General features: G+C 37.6%; 1 protein-coding gene and 1 long non-coding RNA gene across 4 annotated transcripts in view; both read right to left on the minus strand.

The window, feature by feature from the left end:
• LOC308698826 (SAM and SH3 domain-containing protein 1-like) overlaps positions 1–24,663 on the minus strand; it is a 231,575-nt gene that overhangs the window by 195,957 nt on the left and 10,955 nt on the right. The window lies entirely within an intron of this gene.
• Positions 14,307–15,965, minus strand: LOC308698830. Its single transcript, XR_014031119.1, has 3 exons — positions 15,831–15,965; positions 15,293–15,366; positions 14,307–15,202 (listed from the first exon to the last, which is right to left on the minus strand). It is a non-coding gene; the product is annotated as an uncharacterized lncRNA (long non-coding RNA).

The following is a 24,663-nucleotide window of genomic DNA, read 5'->3' on the forward strand; positions in this document are numbered from 1 at the left end:
GTCATTGGACTGAAGAGATGCACAGAGAGTGCTGAAGTGAGACTTACAGCAGCGGAGCCTTCTGTCAGATGAAAGGCTCATTTAATCCCAGCAGGTCTGCTAACTTCCTCCTTGATTAAATGCTACATCCGCCCGCTTAACAAGCCTGCACTGCACCCTTATATTTCCATCTCTCTGATAAATTTATGAACATGGTACAGTATAGGTGCTGCACTACTGTAACTAACATGTCCTTAAGCATTTTAAAACTGGGCTCGTGTAGAAGATGACTAAGGAAAGGTAATTGTGCCTCAAATAAAAACCTCAACAGACCATAGCAGTGCAAGATGCAACACACTCTACCTCTGGACCACCAAGATCTTCAGTATGTTTATGCTTAGTAATAAATAAATCTCCTCCCATCTTAATGAAGATGAATATTGGAGGCTTTGTCTCTAAATCCCACACATAAATCAGTGGAACACACCATTCATCTAGCATTAAACGTGTGTGTTGCACTTTCATCTGTGCAATTAAATTGAAAAATGACAGTAAGGCTGAAATTGTGGGCCTTGTTTAACCATGACTTGTTCACTCGTCTCATGTCATTACCAAATAGCATCTATCGCTCTAATTAACTTCAGATCAGAAATAAATACAGGAAGCAGACTAAAAAGTAAACGGCACAAAAAAGGCCTAAATTATTGATTAACTACACCACAAAAGTTCATCAGCACACACAGATACACAAAGACTGAACCCCATACACAAAATATGCATATACACCAAATGATTCATGACATAATCAGAGTAAATGGGTTTGGCATTTGCCTCCAGATCTGTAAATGAGGCTGTATTTCGCTACAGATGTGCTCTCGCTATCCGATGAACAAACGAATATTAAGCAGGGGCTAGAAACTCTAAATGTTCTGTGTGTTTGTGTGGGAGAGATAAACTCTTTAACACAAGTTTGGTTCACAAGAGGGCAAATGAGAGATGGAGATGAAATATTACATAAGGAAAAACAATTGACTTATTCCACTCCCACAGTGTGTGTTTACCATTTTATGTCTGATTGAGGCATGTGAATGAGGCATGTGAGTTGCCTCAGGAAGCCAAGCAGACAAATTGAACATTTGGCACACACTTGCATTGCTGTGCACCAAAGAAACATACATACGAAACCCCAAAAGGACATGCTGGATGCTCCTACATGAAAAACATTATTTGGGACAACAGATTATGGTTATGTACGTAACATAACTCATACTATAAAAATCAACAGTCATGCTAGGATATTTAATAGCAAAATCAATCTACATACGTACACTATCGTTCAAAAAATGTGGGGTTGGTAAAATTTCTAATGTTTCTGAAAGTTGTCTCTTATGTTCGCCCAGGCTGCATGTACTTTGATCAAAAATACAGTAAAAACAGTAATATTATTTGAACAATTATTACAATTAACCGTTTTATATTTTAATATATCTATTATTCCTGTATTATCATATATTCAATTATTACTGTGATGGCAAAGTTGAATGTTCAGCATAATTACTCCAGTCTTCAGTGTCACATGATCCTTAAGCTCTAATATGCTCATTTGGTGCTCAAGAAACATTTCTTATTATCAATATCGGAAAAAGTTGCACTGACTAATATTTTGAGTAAACTGACACATTTTTAGGATTCTTTGATGAATAAAAAGTTCAAAAGCATTTATTTAAAATAGAAATCTTTTGTCAAATTATAAATGGCTTTACTTTCGTAAAATGTACCATTTAATGTATTAATTTAATTAATTTAATGTATTTTTTTTTTTTTTTATCATACTGACCCCAAACTTGTGAATGGCTGTACTGTATACTGTATGTCAGATGAACAAGGACAAATACATGCTGCATCGGGCCTTGTTGAGTTGGTAAAGGACACATCATATCAAAAAGAAAAGCTGAAAATAAACATAAAAAACACAGACACTTGATATGTGTGAGAAGCTGGCAACTAGGTCTATGGTGTTCAAAGCTCCACCATGACAAGAACACTACACCAGAATAATAACAGAAATGATGACCCCCCCCCCAACTCTCTGTCATAACATATTAGACTACACTTCTTAAGACCTTCTGTGTGTGTGTGTGTGTGTGTGTGTGTGTGTGTGTGTGTGTGTGTGTGTGTGTGTGTGTGTGTGTGTGTGTGTGTGTGTGTGTGTGTGTGTGTGTGTGTACAGAGAGAGAGTAGAGTAAAAAAGAAAAAGAGAGGGGGAGAGAGAAAGTAAAGAAGAAAGGCTGTGCCTACATTAATTAGGAAGACCAGGGCTGGTCTCTCACTATAGTTCCACACTCTTGATGTCTCCATCATACACAAACAAAATTGCTTTGATTTCCCAGTTCATTTGCATAATGGACCCTGCTCTCCCTGCATGCACAGCCCAAACAAGCAGAGAAAAAAACAAACAACAAAAAGAGAAAATTAAGCAAAGAACAAAGCTTGTGCGTGTGAAAGAGATAAGGACAAAAAAAGAGGGAAAGACAAAGACGGAAGGGTGAATTTACTGAACAGTTGTGCCACATTTGCACAGTATTTTCAGCACAAAATCCAGTGTTTTTTTTCCACTAATCACCCGCAATCAAGCAATAGAGAGGAGCGTTATAACTGCACATATCAGATAAGCATACTTTAGCATTCTCAAGAGGCAAATTCAGGTGCAAATTATGTTCAGCAAGAATTCTGCAAGGTAACAGCTAAAAAATGACTTTCAGTAAGCATGATTGTTTTGGCAATACAACAACAAAGCCTGCACATGCAAATAAACAACACTATGAGTGCGTGCAATTAATTCTTAGTGAATTCTCCCAAGTGTGCTGTTGTTTTACTCATTAACACAGATATTCTACAATATAGAAGTCCTACAAGTCCCTTTTCTTGTAGACAAACCATGCAAATAAACTACTGAGGGCTGAAACGCAACAGAATGACATCAGTCAACTAACTGTGATGTTACTGTGACCTGTATCGACATGATTCATGATTGACTGATGACTCATGGGAGGTGGAGTTAAAGGTTGAAAGTGTGTGACCTTTACAGACACTGTCTGACACATGACACGTTGATAATTGGTGCTAGCTAACATCATGGGGCATTTCATTTGTGTCAGAGACAAAGACAGAAGTCTGGATCAATCATATTCCTACAGCCCACATAGAGAAAAAGAGAAAAGAAAGAGAATGCAAGAGAGTTGCCATCTCTGCCTGAGGCCTACACATTTGGGTGTGTGCGAAAACAGTAAACGGTATAATCTGAGTGAGCCTGTGCCAAACTCTATGATGCTATGATGTTCTTAAGTGACCTGGGTTTGAACAATCCCCTAACCCTAGGTTTGAGTGATACAGTTATGATAGTCATGCTAGGCTTCATCATCATAACTACAATATCCAATATGGAAAGATAAAGTTCTGACTAAATCTGCTTTATACTGAAAATGTACAAACTTAATACAAAAACCTAGAACAGAACACATTTTACACACGACAGCAAAATTCAGGTCAACACAAGTACTGTATCTTTTTGTCTTACCTTGGATTGGCACAAATGATCCAAGGGGAGCAGAGCGAATGTAGAGATGGACAGAAATAGAAAAGTTAAAAACAGTTGTTCAAATCACAACATAACCTAAGCATTTTTAACACATTATATAACTAACTAGTATTGTTAGACATTACGTCCTTCACAGCCATTTTTGTTAATATAATTTAGCTTTTATTGATTTCCTAAGAGGTGGTCATTTATTGCCACAGCCATTCCGAAAATGGTATCTAAATTTTTGGACAATATTCCACCCATTTTTTTATATTCTATTTGTCTAAACTCTTATTTGGAATACAAATATATAAAACTTTAGAACACAGCACGACAAAAATTGTACACATGAAGAATGGGTACCCGTTCCCCCACATTTGAATGGAAGTGAGCACAACTTGAATGTGACCGCTCCTTAATGCATGCTCACATCTAGGATCTTCAGAGCCCCATAAATCTCTCAAACGATGTCCTTATAGCCTAAACGATGGCTCTCTTTGTCTCTCTTGATCCAACATGTGCAGTTAGTCTGTTTTTATAGCACACACTTATTGAATGAGATCAGGTAAATTTGAAGTGTAGGAATGAGTTCTGTCAGGACCACTATCGTCAAATACGATTGACAATTAGCATACAGTTTGGATTGGCGGTATGGTTCTGTTCTGGGCAAGCATGGATAAGAGCAGGGAGAGCAGCAATAACCCCCCTTGGGGTAAACAGAACAGAACCAACATGAATGTACTGCAGATATCATTAATTCAAGATTTTAAAAAGTACAACATCATTCGAGAATTTAAGCCATACTGACTGACGAGGAAGGAGCTGGGGATGGAGGAGGGTAATTAGCTCCTGAGAATGCGATAGCTGCTGATAATACTGAAGGAGCTTATATATGTGTACAGTGATAGGCGTCGTATTCCTGTAGACGTGTATCAGAGCTGAGGGTCAGCTGATGCGAGCTTGACTAACGTGACCTGCCAGAACTGATGCTACGCTTAATCTCTGTTCTGAAAAAATGTGACTCATACAAACAAAACTATTATATTCTCTACACAGGGATGCATGATAGGGATGCAATCAGAAGAGATTGCCTGTTCCAACATACCAACTCATAAAACAGCAGGCAAGTCCTCTGTAATGATGAACTGTGTAAGGTTGTGCTCTTCTGGAAGGAAGTATTATGGGTTTAACCCCGGGACATTTGCTCATTTATATGTGTGATGTGTGCACACCGGTGCTCTCAAAGTGGTGAGAGACATCCAGAAGAGAAGCCTCTAGAATAATTTACACCTAGGAGACTGAGAGAGAACACCACAGAGAGAAACACCTGCCACACAAGAATTTGCAACCGTTTAGGGGAAAAAATACAATATCAAAGATGAAGACCTTAATTATGCCTCAAAGACACAGTTACAAACACATGTACCCAAAAAAGCTTTTTACAGTGGTAACTGCTTATAAATGCTGAAAATAAGTATATCTGACATCACATAATGAGCAGCACAATCGATCAAAGTATGGCTCTGTGTGAAACATGTTTGTGTGCCTGTGTGTATTTTTGGTGATATGAAATCCACAGACGGTTTCATTCTGAAAATAGTGAATATTTACATGCATACTGTATCCATACACACACATAAACACACACTCCCTGACTTAGAATTCAGTTAAAGAAAGAGAGCAAGCACATAGTATATTGGTGACGTGAGGGTGGCATTTATTTCCCATTTCCATATATTCAATTCTGAGAATAAGACAAACGTTCAGTACCCTGTGAGTCATAGGACGAAGATGTTCACAAGAGATGGAGTTTCTGAAGTACTGCAGTGTCATTGTTGTTTTCACAATTTATGGTTTAGCCATAATACTTAAATAGAAGTCAATTTACTAAGCATGTGCAAAGAACATGAATGTGAGAGTTTGAGAAAAGTGTGGGTTTTCATTAGGATAAAAATGAAAAATGTAAATATAACTTATTGTGTGCGAGTGCGTATGTGAGAATGAGAGGAAGATTACTTCTTGCAAACTGAATGGCCGAGGAGATTTCCAATTACACTGCCTGTTTATAACTGACTGTGTGAGAGAGTGTGTTGAAAAGCTACATCCCCTTTAACAGAAACAGAAGAAATAGAAAAAGGGGAGTTTTGGGTGGGGGTGCCACCTAATATTTGCACAAAACTGGTGTTCCACCCCATGTGCAATGTGCGTGTCACATGCACACACTCAATAGCCTTGCTTGGCACCGAATTGTCTCTTTAGTGTGATAAAGGGTAAATATTGGCAGCGGTAGAAGCTGATAATTCTCTGGTGGCTTCACTTCCCCTGAACCGATCTTATCTACTGAACTAACACACAAACACCCTTACCCATACAAACATTAGCACTGTGCTGCAAGGAGAGAACCCTGCTAAACTGAATGAGGGGGGAAGAAGATACAGAAATCCCACAAAATGCACAGTTATCTCTACAATAAACCTTTAAATCCATCTGAACAATGAATACACTAAATGAGCAGTGTTTACACAGCATCTAATGTGTCAATAGCATCACATTATGGAGGTGTATATATTCACAATTACAGCTAATGCCAATAAAAAGAGAGAGAACGAAATTACTTAGTCAATAAAATATATAGGGAAATCATGAGATAAAGACACCGCGAGAAACCTGCCTACACATAAATACACACACCTTATATTACTTTTCTCTACCTCAAAAGGACTCAATCACATTAGTGAAATCTGGTTAGTGAGACACATTAGTGAGAATCCCATTGAAATGACCAGAATTCTCTGGTGAAATTTCACAGAGCAACAGTAAATGTGACCACACCTTTAAGGTGGGCGTACACAGTTTGATTTTTGCTGTCATACAAGCTCGCCGATGATTTTTTTCACTCGGGAGAAATCGCGTGGAAATCGCTGATGCTCGCATGGTCGCGGCTCTTTTCAACAAATCATTTGCACACATATTTCTGTCATTTTTCTATCTGAAGCTATTGCTGCCTGCAACATTGAAATGTGTTTAGCGCGAAAGCTCATGTGATTGCCACCGGCTCGGGATAAAATTCGTGCAGGGCAGTCGTGCCGTGTACCCGCTGCATTGACGCGATTATCAGGTTAACTGACCCGTAACGTGTGCAATGTCTCACGACCTCCCGAGTGTCCGAACTCGCACCGTGTACGAGTTAAAGTTTCCTAATGTTGTTTTGGAGTCTCCTACAACAGGTTTCATTTTCTCATAATATACATTTGCACATCACCACATTTTCAATGACTCTCAAACGACTCATCAGATTAATCAATCTCTCTAAATCTCTCCTTTTCGCTACCTACTCTGCTCTGATTAGCCAGACAGCTCAGTCTGTTGTGATTGGTCTACCGTGTACAGCGCCCGTTGAAAACAAAAACACCCATTGCCATAACAATGCCAGCTGTCGTGAGGCTTCCTACACCGTAAACTAAAGACAGTAACGAACAATGACGTTGATTTTTCCATATCAATCCGAGGGTGAGTCCGATGATGAAACACTGGAAGAACTAGTTATTCAACCCGAACCTCCATCACAAGGACGACTCGAGCAGGACGTTTCTCAGTGATTCGCTACTCAGTTTGTGGTACATTATGAGATGTTGCAACTGTAATTCCTCACCATCAGCATTAACAAGTGCATGTCCATCAACAAACCGATTATTTTACTTGTACTTATTTATTTACCGAGTATTTTTCTAATTTATTGCGGTGAACATGTGGAAACTGTATCAATAACAGTGCCTACATTAGCCGAGCTCTAGCGTGAATGACTGATTTAACATAAACGTTGGTAAAACAAATCTTTCTCCATGCTTAATCTTTACTCAAAGTAGTGAGAACGACAGACAATCTGCATTAACAGACACAGTTATAGGTAATAGTGGTCCACAAACTGATTAGCAGAATTATTTCAATAAGACAGTAATAATGTGAGTTTGCCAGTTAGCAGGAGACCTACACAATATAAAACTCAAAACTAAGTATTTTGAACACCATCTTTCAAGAGCAAGTGGTTTGCGAATCCTGCACTGAATCCGAGATTTGAGAAGCAGTCGTCAGTGAAATAAAGGGAACACAGCAAAAGTTTAGGATTATACTGCTGTGATATAATGGTAAAGATGAATTTTAACCACTGATTCTTCACATGCACGTCCTTGGGCAGTGTAAAAAAAAAAAAAAAAAAAAACTGGCCTTACTGGTTACTATGCTAACCAGTATCCACAGGAATCAGCTGCAGTGTTTGAGGGCGTTCAAGTTTTCCCTGGTGTCTGCGCACGTAATATGCTAATGTTTTGTCATTACGAAACGGGTTATGACTCGTTTGAAAAACGATTAATTTCATTGACTCCGAGTCGACTCTTACTTTTCAAAGACAATAACTTTATATACAGTGCACTTTCAGAGTTATGTTACACACTACATGAAAGGTCATTTTCAAAAATAATAGGGGCACTTTAAAATAAAAGAATAGCCTATTCATAGCCTATTGCATTCAATAGCATACTCTCCTACAATCCATTATGAAGAATATCTTAGTATTTAATAGAAAAAAAATAGAAAAGTGGTGTGCATGTATATCCTAATATTAACAGGTACAGAGATGAAAACCAGTGAATGCATTTTTTGGATCAGTGCAGTATTATAGTTTGGTGAAACAGTGGTTTTGAGTTCTGCATTCAGGAGCCAGTGGCTACAGTAAATCTCTCTAGAGGCAAACTTTGCAATTAAAACAAGATGTCTGAACAACTCTCAGCATGAAGCTAAACCTCTCTATTCTGAGAAAGAGAAAAAAGATTTCTAGTCAATTGCTGCTAGTACAAGCACACACACAAACCACAAAAACAAAAAGAAAGAGAGCGGAGACACCAAACACATAAAAACACCAAATATACCAGCCCAAAACCACAGGCAAAACGCATCTCCCTCAAAAGAAATATACACTTCCCTTCAAAAATTGTCTGCTTTTTCTTCTATAAAGATACAGTGCTCTCTCTTTATTCTCTAGAGTGCTGTCAGCAACATAGACCTTTCCCTCTGTGACCCCTTAAGAGCCCAGAGGAATGTTGTCCAAGCCCCAGCAGAGCAGGGGCTTTGTCGTCCTCTGTCATTTTGCTCAGAAATGAAGGGCATTTTGCCCTCCAACATCAGTTCAGCATTCATGCGATCAAACACAAAAATTGATGTGTCATTACAACATTTATTTGAAGGCCACAGTGTACTACAGACATATTGTTGTCTCTTATTTAAATTTAAAGCTATGTACCACATCTCACCCAACTGAAAATATGACTTAATATATAGCTTTTGATCATAATACCTATTAATAAAGCTGTCCATAGTAAGACTATGGTAAGTCATCTGCTGTTGATGGAGCTGAAAATGCAAACAAGAGAGTCTGTGCCTGGGCTAACTACTACAGCCTTGACAGATATTCTCATGCTTCAGGGGTTTACTCAGAAGAAGCCATCAACACTGTGAATTTATCCAGAGAAATCCTTTTACTACTGAGAAAGAGTTACTACAGACATGTCACTGCATGCAGCCTTGTGAAAGCATAGCTGAAGACAAAACACGTTTATATAGCACCTTCAATTCTAATTACCATATTGCATCCTGATGTTCTACTTTTACTGTTCCTTTACCTGTATATTTTCCATCATGATTCTCATTACTATAATACAGTAATTTCTTTGGGAGGTGTCCTGGGGCCTCACAAGACAATAATCAGCCCTTGACTCCTGCGGAAGACTGGCAGACGACTATTTTAAACAAATTGCTAAAGCATTTGTGCTGTATTAAACATCATCGTCCTGTATTATCCATGCAGGAACAGAATCATTTAAACAAAAATGACTACAGGTTTTTTTCAATATAGGTTTGTAGAGCTGCAGTAAGATGTAATATGGAAAAGGAATTCAAAAAATAATAGCAATAATAAAAACAAGAACAAAATAAGCTCACATCAACATTTACCAATGTTCATCAGGAGAGGCAGTGAGGTTATGTTTGAGCTTTTCCAGTTCAGTTCAACCACAAGACTGAGACAGAGCATTACAGAATCTCTAATTCAAAATCAGTTAGTCTGTTTGAATACTAATAATGGCAATACAGAGTAATAGTTACTATTAGAGATGAGGGTACTTAATTAGCTGCTCCTTGAACTGGTAGTTATAATAATTTACTGGTATTAGTCCTTAGGCACCAATTTCATTAGATACCTTTGCAAAAGCAGCCATCTAGCAGAGCATTTCTTCTGCAAAACCTAACATACTATTGCTATTTAAATAGTTCAGATAAATATTAACACATTAAGTTAAATAATAGACTGTTCTCCTAAAACACTTGCCTCAAAGTAAATATTGCTGCACGATTAGGAAGGAATTATTTGAGTCATGTAAACAATCAATAAAGAACACATGGCAATCTACAGAAAAAAAATACCTAAAACAAACACACTAATTAAATAATCATTTAAAGACCCCCTGTGGTGGTTTTTAATGTTGTTTGTATGACTATGTGGTGTTTTTAAAATGCTTTCAGACAAACCATGTGTAAATTCATAAGTCAACACCATTGCTGAGTATTTTCTCCTTAAAACTGCAGTGAACCAAAGACAGTCTCAAAAAAGCGGTTTGAAATCGCTGGTGTTTCTTACGTCACAAACTACCTTGTGTCCAATCATGTCAATGTGTGGGCAGGCTTTAGCATGACTATGCTGCAAAGCAGGGGAGTCTCTAGAGAAGTCAGGTTATCCCGGCATATTTTTCTGTTGATATGAAAAATCGGGTACTTTTAGCAATATAGTGGGTGAATAATGTCAATTTATTGATGTTATGATGAACTATATGCCTTTCTCCACTGACGTTCTATGAACGTTTCTAAGGATGCTGATTTTTAGAAGGCAGACTGAGATGGCAAACGGGAAGCTGGTTTGTGTAACATTAGCAACCCATTATTAGCTTTTTGAAAACGTAGTCAAGCAAAAGGCTAATCATATTAATTACTGTTATGTGTCTGAAGTAGTAAAGAGCGATACCTTTGTGCAGCGTAACTTGAGTAAAATTTGACCGAGCGGGTCTCTGAGCTGGTGTGAGTGAGTGGAGGCAGGGCTGATTTGCATATTCATGGTTCTGCGTATACTAAATGAAGCAAGGGTTTAGAGTTGTGTGATGGGTGTGTGATGGACAAAACTTTAACATCTCCCTGATTTGAGTCCTCTCAGATCCTTCAGAGTATTGTTTTTAAACAGATAAACCAATGGCTCAAGGTGAGATAGGGACAGACACTCGAATAAATGCACCAAGACATGTGGATGAAGCAGTCAAAAGGTCTGGATTACTTCTTTACCCTGTCTGCTTTAAAGAAGACTAATGTCTCCTTTCTGCTGAGCTCTTCAAACCCTATCAGTCAAAGAGGAGAGACAAAGAGTGAAAGTACAAAGACACACTTAGACAAATCACAAAAACACACACATACACAGCAGGGACCATCAACCAAAAACGCTTTTATTTTGCATTCTCTTCTAATCCAAATAAGAAGAAAAAAAAAAAAAGTTTTGTAAATTTGAATTTTTTTAATTCAGTGTTATCTCAGACTACACATTCATTTAGATAGCTGCTTAGACAGGTAGTTTCTTCTCCACTCAGCTTTTATTAACAATCAGAACTGTGGGCTTAATTAGGTTAATTGCTCTGGGAATCTCAGCGCCCGTCTACAGGGCGCCACTTAGATTCAGACACCGAGTGGCGTCTTCATACAAATCCATTGTCTATGTTTGTGCATTTGGGAACAACTGACCCATTTAAAATGATCTACATGAAGTTGACTGTGATCAGTGGCGTCTGTCACAAGCGCTTCCAAAAGACCTCCTAAAAGTAAGGTAAAATATTTGTTTGCCCGGAGACCCAATTACATTTCTAACAAACACAGGGAATCATGAAATATGAAGGATGGCATTCAAAAAAAAAGAAGAAGCTATGGTAGGATATATTCCATGGCTAGGATGTTGAAAGATGTTGTCAGGGTTGCTAGGTGGTAGCTTTTTGTTCCAAGTCAAGTCTCCATGGCATTACAAAAATCATATAGGGGGAAGAAATGGCTCAATATGGCCCCAGGAATGGATATAAATGGACCCATTTCACATTACTGGGGTTCTCAAAAGCGGAAGCCATCATAGTTGGGCAAACTTCTATAGCGGCGAATGGGAGACGCCTGAAAATATAATTTTTGTATTTGCAATTGCTCTAACAGCAAAAAAAGCAAAAAAAAAAAAAAAGCAATATGACACTCCAAAAGAAGGGGAAAATAAATAGAAAGACTGATTAGAGTCAGAAGAGAGAAAGATGTAAAATTTGCCATCACTCCCTCAGCCGCTGTATTAGAAACACTCACACAGCAGTGTTAATTTGTTTTTTTGTCATTTACTGCCAGGGTGACATAACACACTATTTATAATAGCACTATAAATGTCTATTACATTTTTTAAAAATGTAAATATTAAAAACTTGTGATGTTGATAACTGTGGAAATGTGTCATCACAGTCCGTGAAAAGGTCCAAAGCCAAGCTAGAAAAAAGCTGCCCAGGGCCGTAACCAAACCAAAAACCAAACTTTGGAAGCTCTCATTCCTAGATATTTTTCAAGTCTAGGGGTGGGCTTGTTTTATCACCCACCCGCCAAAATTTGTAAGTTTAATCACTTAAATATGAACAGCAATAATATAAACCTAGCACCTGCACTGATGAAAATACAACAGGTTTTACACACACACAACTGTCTTTTTCTATAAATAACTAAAGTAGTATTATAAGCAAATAAGTAAATAAAAGGGTGCTGATAAAAGGGTGGTGACTTTGAGGTTGCCATACTGTTAGGAAGAAAGCCTTTTTGAAGATATGATGATGACGGTTGTAAGTGTATGAATAAATATCACTTCAGCCACAGTCACACACACACACACACACACACACACACACGCACACACACACACACACACAAACACAAAAACAACCATCTACTGAGGCATATTGCCCTGTCTGCTAGATGAGTGTGAGAGACCGAGCAGGGGGTCAGGAGAGGTTATGTGATGGATCTTTCCGGAACGTGACAGTGAGAGAACATGTCTGATGAGAGGAGGAAAAGTGCTCTTCAAATGCCAACCTCCATCAGAGGGAGGTCACATCAGAGCATTGTGGGTAATGTGCCACACAGCAGGGAGGTCATTGAGGTTTAAGCTTGATAATGAGAAACCAGAATCCAACCAGCACAACAGGAATGAACAAGATGTTCAGCACAACAGATTAATCTAGCAATGCCAAGGAACAATTCTCCCTTTTTGACATAATCTGCACAATTGACCAATGGGTGCTGTGAGTAGGGTGCGGGAAAATGTTATCATCCAAAGAGATTGCAAATAGGCCTTTCCAACTAATGTAAATCAATATACACAGTATAATAGTAACACACAAATAGTCTCTCACACACGTGTCCCGCAAAATCTCATCTCCTGTCCTGCAACAGAGCAATAACCAGGTGGTCACACTAGCTGTAAGGCCGTGGTCAAATAAACAGACAAGCATGGGACTATATACTGAAAGTATTTTGGGATTTTGAACACGTTTCTAAAAGAAGTATCTTATGCATATCAGGGATGCAACAGATTTGATAAAAATGTATTCCTGTGATGCCAAAGCTGAATTTTCAGCTGTCATTACTAGAGGTCGACCGATTGATCAGTTTTGCAGATTAATCGGCACCGATAACTGATTGTTGTTACAAAAATCCATAACGATAGTTTTGCCTCTAGAGGCAAAATCACTAATGTCTCGTGGAGTTTGTTCTGACATGTGAGACTGCGCGCTGCACAGAGCGGGACACTTCAGATACGGATTTAAAACATTGACAACGAACTGGTATGTATACAGAACACTACAGTACATGTTTTCATATCATTATAAAGTAATTAATTTGTTGACTAGATGCTGCATTAGTGGCGAACAGCAGTATGTTTGCCGTCGAGGCTGAGAGGACACTATGATTAGTAATACCCCAAGCGGTTAAAACAATGTGACAAAAACATGCAAGTTCGACCAAAATGTCTAATGTTAGGTCTGGGCGATAAAACTGTCTTGTATTTATCGACGGTATACTTTTATCGATAACAAAAGAAATAAAATTATATATAACGCACGATAATTTCACTTAAATGCATTAAAATGTAAATAGACATGAAATGAGTTTGAATTCATGAAGAACTCTCAAGTGTGCGCCGTCCCTGGATCATAAACAGCCTATCATGTGTTGATAAAGGGCTATGAGTGAAAAGTAAACAGCCAAAAATTTTACAAGTTGCATTGCTGTGGGGTTCGGTTCACACAGCAAAAATAAACGTGACAACAGCCAGTCAGTGCATGTCTCTAAGTCTGCATGTTCTGTCTCTGCACTGTAAAAATAAAAGGTGCCTGGAGGAACCTTTTGGGGTTCTTCACTTTGCCACACCGGCGGAACCGTCTGTAGATCCTCTAGGCACCCTTTAAAAAGGGCCGGTTCTCTGAGGAACCACACAGGTTTCCTGAGGAACTCTTATATTAGGCACTGTGTGGAACCACTTTGGGTGCCTCCAGGAACCAAATTTCATTTTTTTTAAATATTTAATTTCATGTTGTTACTATGGTTACCTTTGACTTCTATTATAATAAACAAATTGAACCAAATACAAAATAAGAATTGTTTATTACATATTTGATATTCATTTTTATACATACACTTCCATGCACATGGGGAAAAAAGCTAACTAGATTAATATCAATGACTACACAAAAAAATAGTATAATACATAAGCAACATGAATAATCAACCATGTATATACAATAGATAAACAAGAAAAGACATCTCAACAAAATGCATGGAAACACATATGTTCCACTAAATAAATCAATGTAAAAAAATTACATTTGAACTAATTAAAAATGTCCATCATACTTAACTTTAAAACATTTGTGTTTCAGTCCGATGGTAAGTCTGACATCACTGTTTCCAAGTCCAAAAGCTCTATCAGATGCCAAAAACAAACAAACAGTGCTAATATACACTAATTGTGCTGTAACCTTTATCTCTATACTGAAATCTCTGATGGTTAGTTATTCAGCTATTTTGAATCATTAAATGTTTAAGTCTGGGATGCCGTTAGACTGGAGACTGTAATGTACACTATGGCTTTTGAAAAGCTTAAATGTGTGACTTGAATCAACAGTGTTCATAAATGGTTGTTGAGTATTCTCATGAAACAAGATAGAGGAAGTAGAGGCTTCGACCCGGAAACAGAGTTAAGGTGCAGTAAAATGATCTGTTGTTCTGTGAATGTTCACTGGTGAATTCAGTCATTTCAATATGAATTCACACGATCAGCAATTTCGTTTGTGGTCAAAAATGTCACTATGGGACCAAGTTGGTGTGAGGTACTTAACGAGTTAGAAAAGTGAAAAGGTACAGCATCGTTTTCCGTGTGTTTTTCCTCTTTTCTGGTGGATGGTCCAGGCACTTCGATGATTTTCAGGTCTACAGGAGGATTTTTATTCTTGGTCAAACTTGTATTTCAGCTTACCGAGATCCCTGCAAAATACAAAATTTACTGTTAGTAATGTTATTAAAGTGATAGTTGTGAAATTTAAATAATTTCCTCAGCCTTGTGACGTTCCAAACCTGTTTGACTTTCTGTCTGTGGACCCAAAAGCAGATCTCAGGCATAATGCAACCCCAGTCACCATTCAGTTTCACTGCATGAAACACAAGAAGAAAACAATTGTGTAAATCATTCATGAAACCATTCTTATGCACACTTGTCTAGTTCAATTCAATGCAACAATTTATGTAAAAATGGTTAAGCTCAAAAAATGTCCCAGAAAAGATCCTAAAAATAATCAATGAGTTCACAACTCATGTGTTATGGGTTGTGTTGCAAGTCTTCTGAAGCCTAATTGCTTTTTCCTATTTATTTATTTTTTTGTCGAAAAAGACTAAACTTGAAGTTATAATTCAGAGTTAAAATGTCTATAGCATTTTTTGTGAATCAAACCTGTGATATTATTTTTCTGAGTAACATGAATGAGATTTGAGATCATGAGAAAAGATTTTCAGAGAGTAACTGATTAAAAAACACAAGTACACAGTCAAACAATACAACTTCACACAGAGAAAGTTCATAGTAATAAAGTACTTGCATGTGGTGCAGGTAACTTACTGTAACGTTAATTCAATGTTGCCACTGAAATGTTCAGATTATTTTAGAAATGTAATGGTTGTTCTGGGGAAACAAAAGAACAAAGCTGATTATTCACAACATAATATTTATTGACCAGTAAATGGCTTTAAAATGGTATTTGAGAGAATGAGGGCACCTGTAGTAAAGTTAGGCTAAACAAAAACAGACCAAACTATAACCTGTTTTTGTTATTCATAACAAACGCCAAGAATCAGAGAATTTTCTAAATTAGTTAGGCTATATCAGCAATTTGAAGACACAGTTGTACAAAATATGTTGAATTGAATGACTAAATCAATCTAAGACAATAAGTCAATCATTTCCATTTGTTCATTAGATCAACGTAGTTAGCATCGCGGCAAAAACCTTCATACCTAATACTGTGCAATAAACGAGTGGTAAACACTGTAAAAACGTAGTAATGTATAATAAATTTAGTTTATATATATGTGTGTTTAAATATATAGTGAGTAGACTCTGTATTTATATTTATTTGGCGAGTTTACAAACCTTGTAATGGAGAGCCGAATAAACGGCGGAAGCTTTGATGAGAGGAGCCGTTACTTTCCTGATGACGATCAGCTGAGCTTTGTTGCGCGCGAGCAGCGCGAGGATCACTGAAGCGACGACAGCAGAGGGATAGCAGCAGTTTCGTGACTGAATAATACTTTTCTCCTCCTGCTTCTTCTTCTTCATATAATATTATTATTATTTAGTGTTGTTGTTTAAGGTTTAAATGACTTAATAAAATAGGCCTATAATAAATACATGTAAGCTACCCAAGTGAAAAAGACTATAGTTACTGTTAAATGTATTAAAAATGCATTAAAGTATATTTGTATTGTAGGTCTACTAAAAACACAAGTACATTTTTAATACATTTAATAGTACGTCTTTTTCACCTGGGTATGTATACTGAATCAAACTTAAGTAGCCTATAATAATAATAATAATAATAATAATAATAATAATAGGATAATAATAATAATAATAGAATAATAATCTAATTCGGGCCTCACTGAACCATTGGGTTCCTCCAGATGCTGGCTTTAACATAAGAGATCTTCCAGGAACCACTTAAATGTTAAAAGATCTTCCAATAACCCTTTTATCGCATTTAAGTTCCTCTATTTTCCCCCAAAGCACTTCGAGGTCTCATGGTAATGAAAAGGTGACTCCAGAACCTCTGAAGTAAATACAAAGTGCTTAAAGGATCCCATAAGTTCCAGCAAGAACCTCAAAGATTGTCAATGCTCCTCCAGTAACCCTACTATAGGAGAAAGAGCTTTGAGGCACCAAAATTACATTTTGAAGTTCCTTGAGTATCCAACAGGATACTTGAGGCTCCTTTAGTTTTTACAGTGTGTGTGAATAAATGCCATAGTTTCGTCTACTACACAAACTCACACACAATCATTGTGTTTTCAGCATCTGCGTCTCAATATGAAGACATGAGCTGCTTCTGAGAGTCACTACACAAGCTGTTTATCGTTTCATTTGAGAAAAACAACCATCAAATACACACTGAAACTGAAACTAAAAGATCTTCTTTTGTAAATTAATTGTTATATTTTCATTTGATTACATTTTAAAAGATTGATTAAATTGATAAAGCTCTATTAATTAATTTAATTAGACACCATTTTTGATGATAAATTTGTATTACATCATAAAATAAGTCACTTGTTCGAGTCCAAGTCAAGTCGCAAGTCATGTTTTTTGCAACTTGAGTGAAACTCGGATCCAAATCGCATACTCAAGTTTCCATCTCTGTTTTAAAGCATTCTAGAATTCTCAAATAACAAATATCAAGTGTTTAATCTGATTAATCTAACCCAGACTTTCTCACTTAGTAACCCATATAACCAAAAAGGCAAGCTCCGCTTCTGCCGATGAGCCTTCCGTGAACTATGAGCCACCGGGGAGAGTGTTTACAATATCAGCACAGAGTCACTATCAGCATTCCTGTCTGTGAATCACTTAACCTGGATGACCTCATAGAGCGTCTCTAAGACATCACTACCCATTTGGGAGAAGTCATCCAGTCTTATCAGACACACATCCCTATTCTCATGAGGTCATCCGCTATCTGTTCCAGGTCGACAGCCACAGAATGATGCGGTGATGATATTGCCCCTGAGAACCACTGGGGGAAATAAAACAGCATTGAATAAAAGGTTTTAATAAACATGGATCCCAGGTTCTGTTTTGTTGTGTAAACATCTGTCATGTGTTTCGGAGCTTATAGTCAGCCTGTTTTGATTAAATACAGCTCAACCAAAAAACATCCACAAACCCTGCAATTCAAACAAGACAAGGTCAGGAACAGAGGAGAGAGGGTGATAAAGAACAAGAGACAGAGGGGGCTGGTAGCCATTTTATGAATATTTTGACCCTTTTATGTGTCTTGTTGTGTGGTCTCTGTGATTAATGGAGTAAAATGTGTCCTCTGCTTCCACAAGGGCTAAAAAAATCATTCAATTGAGAGGGAAAAAGTGCTTGTGTGTGTCTTTAGGTTCAAGTGAATGTATACATTGCCAGTCTGGTCAAACAAAACAATACAGAAAACATACACACACAAAAATATCGGCTACCGATTTAGACAGACTTCTATCGTAATTTCAGAAGTCATGAGGTAAATCTTACTCTTTGTCTAACTTCTGATTAGTCTGCATTCAACTGTAAAGGGTGCCATCACAGCTGTTCAGCAGCTCAGGATCATTAACCAGAGAGATTAATGGCTTTTTACTACTCAGAGTGCTGACCAGGGGAATCTGAATGCACACACACTTTCTAACAAATGAGCACAGCGACAGACAGGAAATACACACGCATCACTGAGCAACCAACCGTGGTCCAATACCAGTCACCTTTGACCACCGAGCTCAATGCGCTTAGATATTGACCTTGGCACGCTGGGATACCTGAAACGCTAAGTCATCTCCATTAGTGGATTACAAAAAGATACAGACGTGTGCCAAAGCAACATTAACTCAAACAATAGTATTCAGATTCAGTTATTGATTTTACAATTTTACAGTTTTGATCTCGTCTATGAAGCTACCAACAAAAAAGTCTGCAATTTCTACCATTACAACCATAACAAAGTCAACAATTTGAATGACAAGTTAAAATACTGTAATTAAAACAGACTGTTGACAATGCACTGACAATGTTTTTAGAAGAAAAATTAGTACATAGAAGTGAATACACACAAAGTATTCAGGGAATTCAACTGAACCATTTTGCAAGCAGGTTACTTAGCTCAATCAAACATCGACATCGGCCTACAAATAAAGTTTGATATGTTTCAGTTTGACAAACATTTCCATCACTTCGCACATTATCATCAACTAAAATATTCTGTCATCTACAATTATATGCCATTTCAGTCATAGTAAAATGGACTGAAATGAATGAAAATAACATGATAAAATATTAACTAAAAAGGATATGCTAATCAAAAAAGACAAAGCCTATGACAAAACCTGTAAAAAGAAATGTTTGAGTCTTAAATGTTCTGTTATATTTCTTACATGATTTATTCAAATACACCAAAAACATATTTGCGCCATAATAAGCGATTCATTTTTACCCAATATAAATCTATATACGTCAGTAATGCCACAGTACTGTCAGACTAGACACGGAGCAAATACAAACTCTAATCCGTAAATATAGATGAGCTGTCTGAAAAGGCAACCCAAGCCAGAAAGCCTTTAATTTTGTCTGGGGATTGGAGATTGTGGGTCAATGGGTCAAATATGTTTCATCATATAATGGGGAAAGTGATGGAGAGCATTGGAAAATGGATCAAAATGTCTAAATCTGGACTTTCTGTTTCATGCCTCCTTGCCATTTTCTCCATTTATGTTTTCTAACTCTCTCTCAGCATTCTAGTCTTGCAGCAAAGAGGCATTAGTCAAGCTCAAACAGTGATCTGCTATAGATCCGGTCTGGTTGGAATAATTATTAAGAGTGTTTAACCATGGCATTCTTGACAGTATTTGTGCAACTATATTTCTGTAAATGCCAGAATACATTTGAAGCAAACTTCATATATTTGCTGCAGAATATAGAACAACCCAGAGGATCTTACACGCATCTCCCCAGACAGAGAGCAACCAGACGTGATGCTTGTTTAGTGTAAAGCATTTTGCATCACTCCAAAGCCTTTGCCTTGCAGAGTGTTTACACTAGAACAAGTAAGGATGATGCATGAATGTGCGTGTCGCTGCCAGTGTCAGTTTTTGCTGGTGTGTGAGTGAGTGATGGAGTCCTTGATTGTAACACCCATTGCAGTATGACTACTGACCATAGACTGTAAAAAAAATATGGACGTAGTATCCGTGACGTCACCCGTAGGTTTCTGAAGAGCATTTTTGAAGACCAAAGTGGGCGGAGCCAGCCTTCGCGTTCCCCCCCCCACCTCCAGAATGGCTGCATATGTGCACTGAACAATCCTTCATAAAAACGCATTAAACTTTCGTTTACAAAGACGTGAAACTCACCGAGTGATCAGGGGTGTTGACTGATATGCTCACACAAAAATCACATCTTTGTAAACGAAAGTTTAATGCATTTTAGGAAGGATTGTTCCAGTGCACATATGCAGCCATTCTGGAGGTGGGGGGGGGGGGGAACCTTAAATTCTCAGGACAGCAGCATGTGTGCAAATTTTAATCTTAACCGTTCTATTTCATCAGAAATGATCTGTAAATAGGGCTTTAAGTTTAAAATACCGAACTTGTCCTTTAATTATGCGGAACATTAAGGCTTTATATCACTTAAACAGGCGAGTTAAAAAAAATCTCCCCCCTCGCAGTTGTAATGAAGGGCAAAATTAGCTATATGTGACCCTGGACCACAAAACCAGTCTTATGTGTAATTTTTTTTTTAATTGAGATGTATACATCATTTGAAAGCTGAATACATAATCTTTCCATTGATGTATGATTTGTTAGGATAGGACAATATTTGGCCGAGATACAACTATTTGAAAATCTGGAATCTGGGGGTACAGAAAAATCTAAATATTGAGAAAATCTCCTTTAAAGTTGTCCATTTCTATTGGCGATAGTGCTGCATCCATTCACAAAAATAAATGTTTTATATATTTAAGGTGGGAAATTTACTAAATATCTTCATGGAACATGATCTTTACCTAATATCCTAATGATTTTTGTAAACTGTAAACACATTTTTTTTGCTGTAAAGTTGGGGAATATTAACATGGGGGTTCTATGAGATTGACTCTTTTTTCAGTCGATGAATTGCAGTTTACAGAGACCGGAAGGTTGCCGCTTGCTACTGACATTATATATTAATGTGATTGTGATATAAAAAATATTTATACGTAACCGAAAATTCGTAAATGAAAACAAAACTACTGAGATAAAAGACTTGGACTACATATAGCCAATACATAAATAAACAAACCAACAAATACATTTATTTTCAGGTCAGCAATTTATAGCTGGCTTACAATTTATATACTGCATGTCACACAAATGATTCATTGATTGAGTTCAATCGTTGCATCCATCAGATTATGAAAAATTGATTGAGGTCATTGGTGGTATCTTCATCAGATTATGGAAAATGATTGTGCAAGTGTGTGTGTGTGTGTGTGTGTGTGTGTGTGTGTGTGTGTGTGTGTGTGTGTGTGTGTGTCAGTGTGTGTGTGTGTGTGTGTGTGTGTGTCAATGTACCTAGAATAGCTCTGATCACATGGGCATTGCCATCCCATCCATTCTGCACACCTATATATACACACACACAAGTACACTAGTCCACATACATGCAGAGATATACGGTGTCAGTTTCACACAGCTATATCATGTAATGGAAAAAGTGTCATGGCAATTAAGATCTTATGTGATGCCGGAGATATTTTGCGATTCAAAAGATTCAAGAAATTCCAAAACATTTTCAAAAATATTACTACAGCATGTAATTAATAATTAGCCCAATAAAAAAAACAATTGTAACTAAACATTTTATTTGCACTAAATTAATCTGATAGATCTGAACAGGTCTTACACAAGCAGTCCCCAACATGTTTCTAGTTAATGGAGAGCCAGTATTCTGTATTCTGTCTGTAGTCAGTGGAGTTTTTGAAATCCAGCAGGCAGACAGTCATCAGGCCATCAGGCACACAGCCTGAATCTCAACAGCCTGTACACATACATGCACACTCACACAAATACACACCACACTGATATTTGGACAATTTTGATAGGCCCTTTTTATTGTGTTCCTCCCCTCTTCCCCAAGGGTACATAATGATCCCCATCACAATCTATTTTCCTTCAGACAAAAACACAAAAAAATCTCAAAAACCACAATGTACATTTTAAATGCATTATTTTATTAACAAGGACAACAAAACCAACAACCAAAATTGAGAGTAAATAAACAAACATGTGCATTAGAAGAGATGCACCGATTGCAATTTTCTTGGCTGATTCCCATGTACGATTTTTTTGTAAGTGTGACCTGCCGATTCCACTTTTCTTTCTGAGAACTATAATTGACAGCATACACAAACAAAAATCTACTTTTCTTCAATGCAAAATTAAAAAGTAAAAAGTCAGTAATAAAATAAGAACAAATAAACAAATTGCACATAACAGCACAAAAGTTTTTCAGGTGGGCCTAACAGTATATTCAGGTTATAGCCTACTACAGAAATTAAAGTAATCAAATGTAAAATAAGTAACACTGGATAGTCTTCTTGTAAAAATTAAATACAGATTACTGCTTAGGGTTAAACTTATTCAGTCAAGAGCAGAAAGTGATTTTCTTTGTCTTTTGTTTTTTGATTAACATGACAGACAGCAAAAGGAATATTAGAATGCGGTCACTTTAAGAGTTTATGGATCCAATATACTGTTACACAACATGCGTTATCTTTCCAAAACTGACTGTGTTTAATGGAATACTCACCAAGACGGGCATTTTTACATAATTTTGTGTGCATTTGACAGTTTAAGCGCAGTAAGCCACTCATTATGGTACTTGCGACTCACAAGCTGCTTGAGACTGAGGCGGCTTGTGCACTCCACTTATACAGATCAGTAGTGCGCACGCTTTTGGTGTGAACGCGAAACCAGAATGACAAAAATTATGCGCAACACAAGCACTATTTAACCGGAGCGAATGAGACGAGTGAGTGAGAGGAGGCAAGTGTATGTCACTTTGCCTGCTGGCAACAAAGTGTGCCGGCTCGGAACCGGAAAGACGTGAGACTGACCGTTTGGTTACCGGTCCGGGCCGATCATGCGGAAAATAGTCCGATTCCGGTCCCTGGCTGGGCAATCGGTGCATCTCTATGCATTAGTACTCTAGTGCCACCCACTCACACTGTGGATTAATGGTCTTTATGTCCTCTACACAATATGCACAGTGCACACTTCCACTGAGTGGTCAGAACAACAGCTTACAGCATTATGCAACTGCAGTGTTTTCCACCCACCTTAAAACACACTGTGAAAAGGTGTGTATACTGTAGACATTAACAAACCAAGCAGCAAAAATGAAATCAGAAACAAGTGTCAAGAACATGAGAGTGAACAAACTAAAAGCATTATAATCTGACAGAGCAAAGGTCTGGGAAGTGCAGAGGACGTTTGTACCAAGTCAGAGTGGAGATCCAGGTGCTATACATTTCTATATAGGTCAGTAGATCACCCGCGATATGCTTTTAACTGCTAGGACACTACTGTCCATGCAACAGTAGTACTGAGCCCAGTTTACGATGTCATTGACATGAATGGGGAGGTGATCATTCTATGACAACACACAGCCTTTATTCTAAGCTTTTCTTGTTATTTTGGACAATCCACTCGTACGTAGCACATCCGTCTTCATTTAGACAATGAGCGGAATATCATCTTCCGCTTTATTAATGAGAAAGTACTATCTAACACATTAATCACACCTAAATCACATTAGTAGTCATGCAGCAATACATTCCTTGCGATCATTTTGTCTGAAGGCTTCACATTCTTTATTTTATTAGGGAAAAAGCCTAATGGTCAAAGCCTTGGTGTTTGGCTTTGTGTTCATTAGCTTGTACATGCCACTGTGCTATTCAAAAGCCCCTCAAGGACAACTAGCCTGTATCAAATTAAGTTGGTCATTTGCATGCCAAATCTAAATATGCAATATTTACACTTGTGCATATAGCTGTTTGCAAGCATACGACCTTCAGAGTCCCGCTATAAAATATAATACAGGTCAAAATTATAAATTATTAAAATGGTGGTGGAGTGACCTCAGTGCTGAAGAAAACAGTTGCTTAAGTACAAGCTGAAAAATGACAGAAAACTAGAATAGCAGAGGATGGAAGTATACCAGGCAAAGACATATTTGATGGCACATCAGCTCTGAATGTATGTCAGTGGAACAGACAGGAGTAGATAAGAGAGGGAGAAAGAGAGAGAGAGGGAGAAGTAGGAAGATGTGAACAGATGCGCTGTTGCTCTGAGTGTCAGTTGTGATTAGCAAATAAATAAAACAAGCCTGTGTCCGAGCACTGTGTGTATATTATGTGCGTGGGTGAACTATGCTTATCTAATTACACACCAAATGCAGCCCAAACCTCTGACCCCCTCTGAGCTCAACTCAATTACCCTCCCTGACAGAGTCACAGCAAGACAGAACCGCAGCAAATCTATGCTAACAAGACAGACTAACAGCATCTAGTTGTGTTTCTTCAAGTGTCTTTCAAACTAGTCTGTTCACTTGATGGCCTTCTAAGTAAGGCCCCCCAAGAAGCCATGTTCTGTGTAGTTACAGGTACATGTAA

The sequence above is a fragment of the Scardinius erythrophthalmus genome, assembly GCF_964197995.2.
Source record: "Scardinius erythrophthalmus genome assembly, chromosome: 11".
In the NCBI taxonomy this organism is placed as follows: Eukaryota; Metazoa; Chordata; class Actinopteri; order Cypriniformes; family Leuciscidae; genus Scardinius; species Scardinius erythrophthalmus.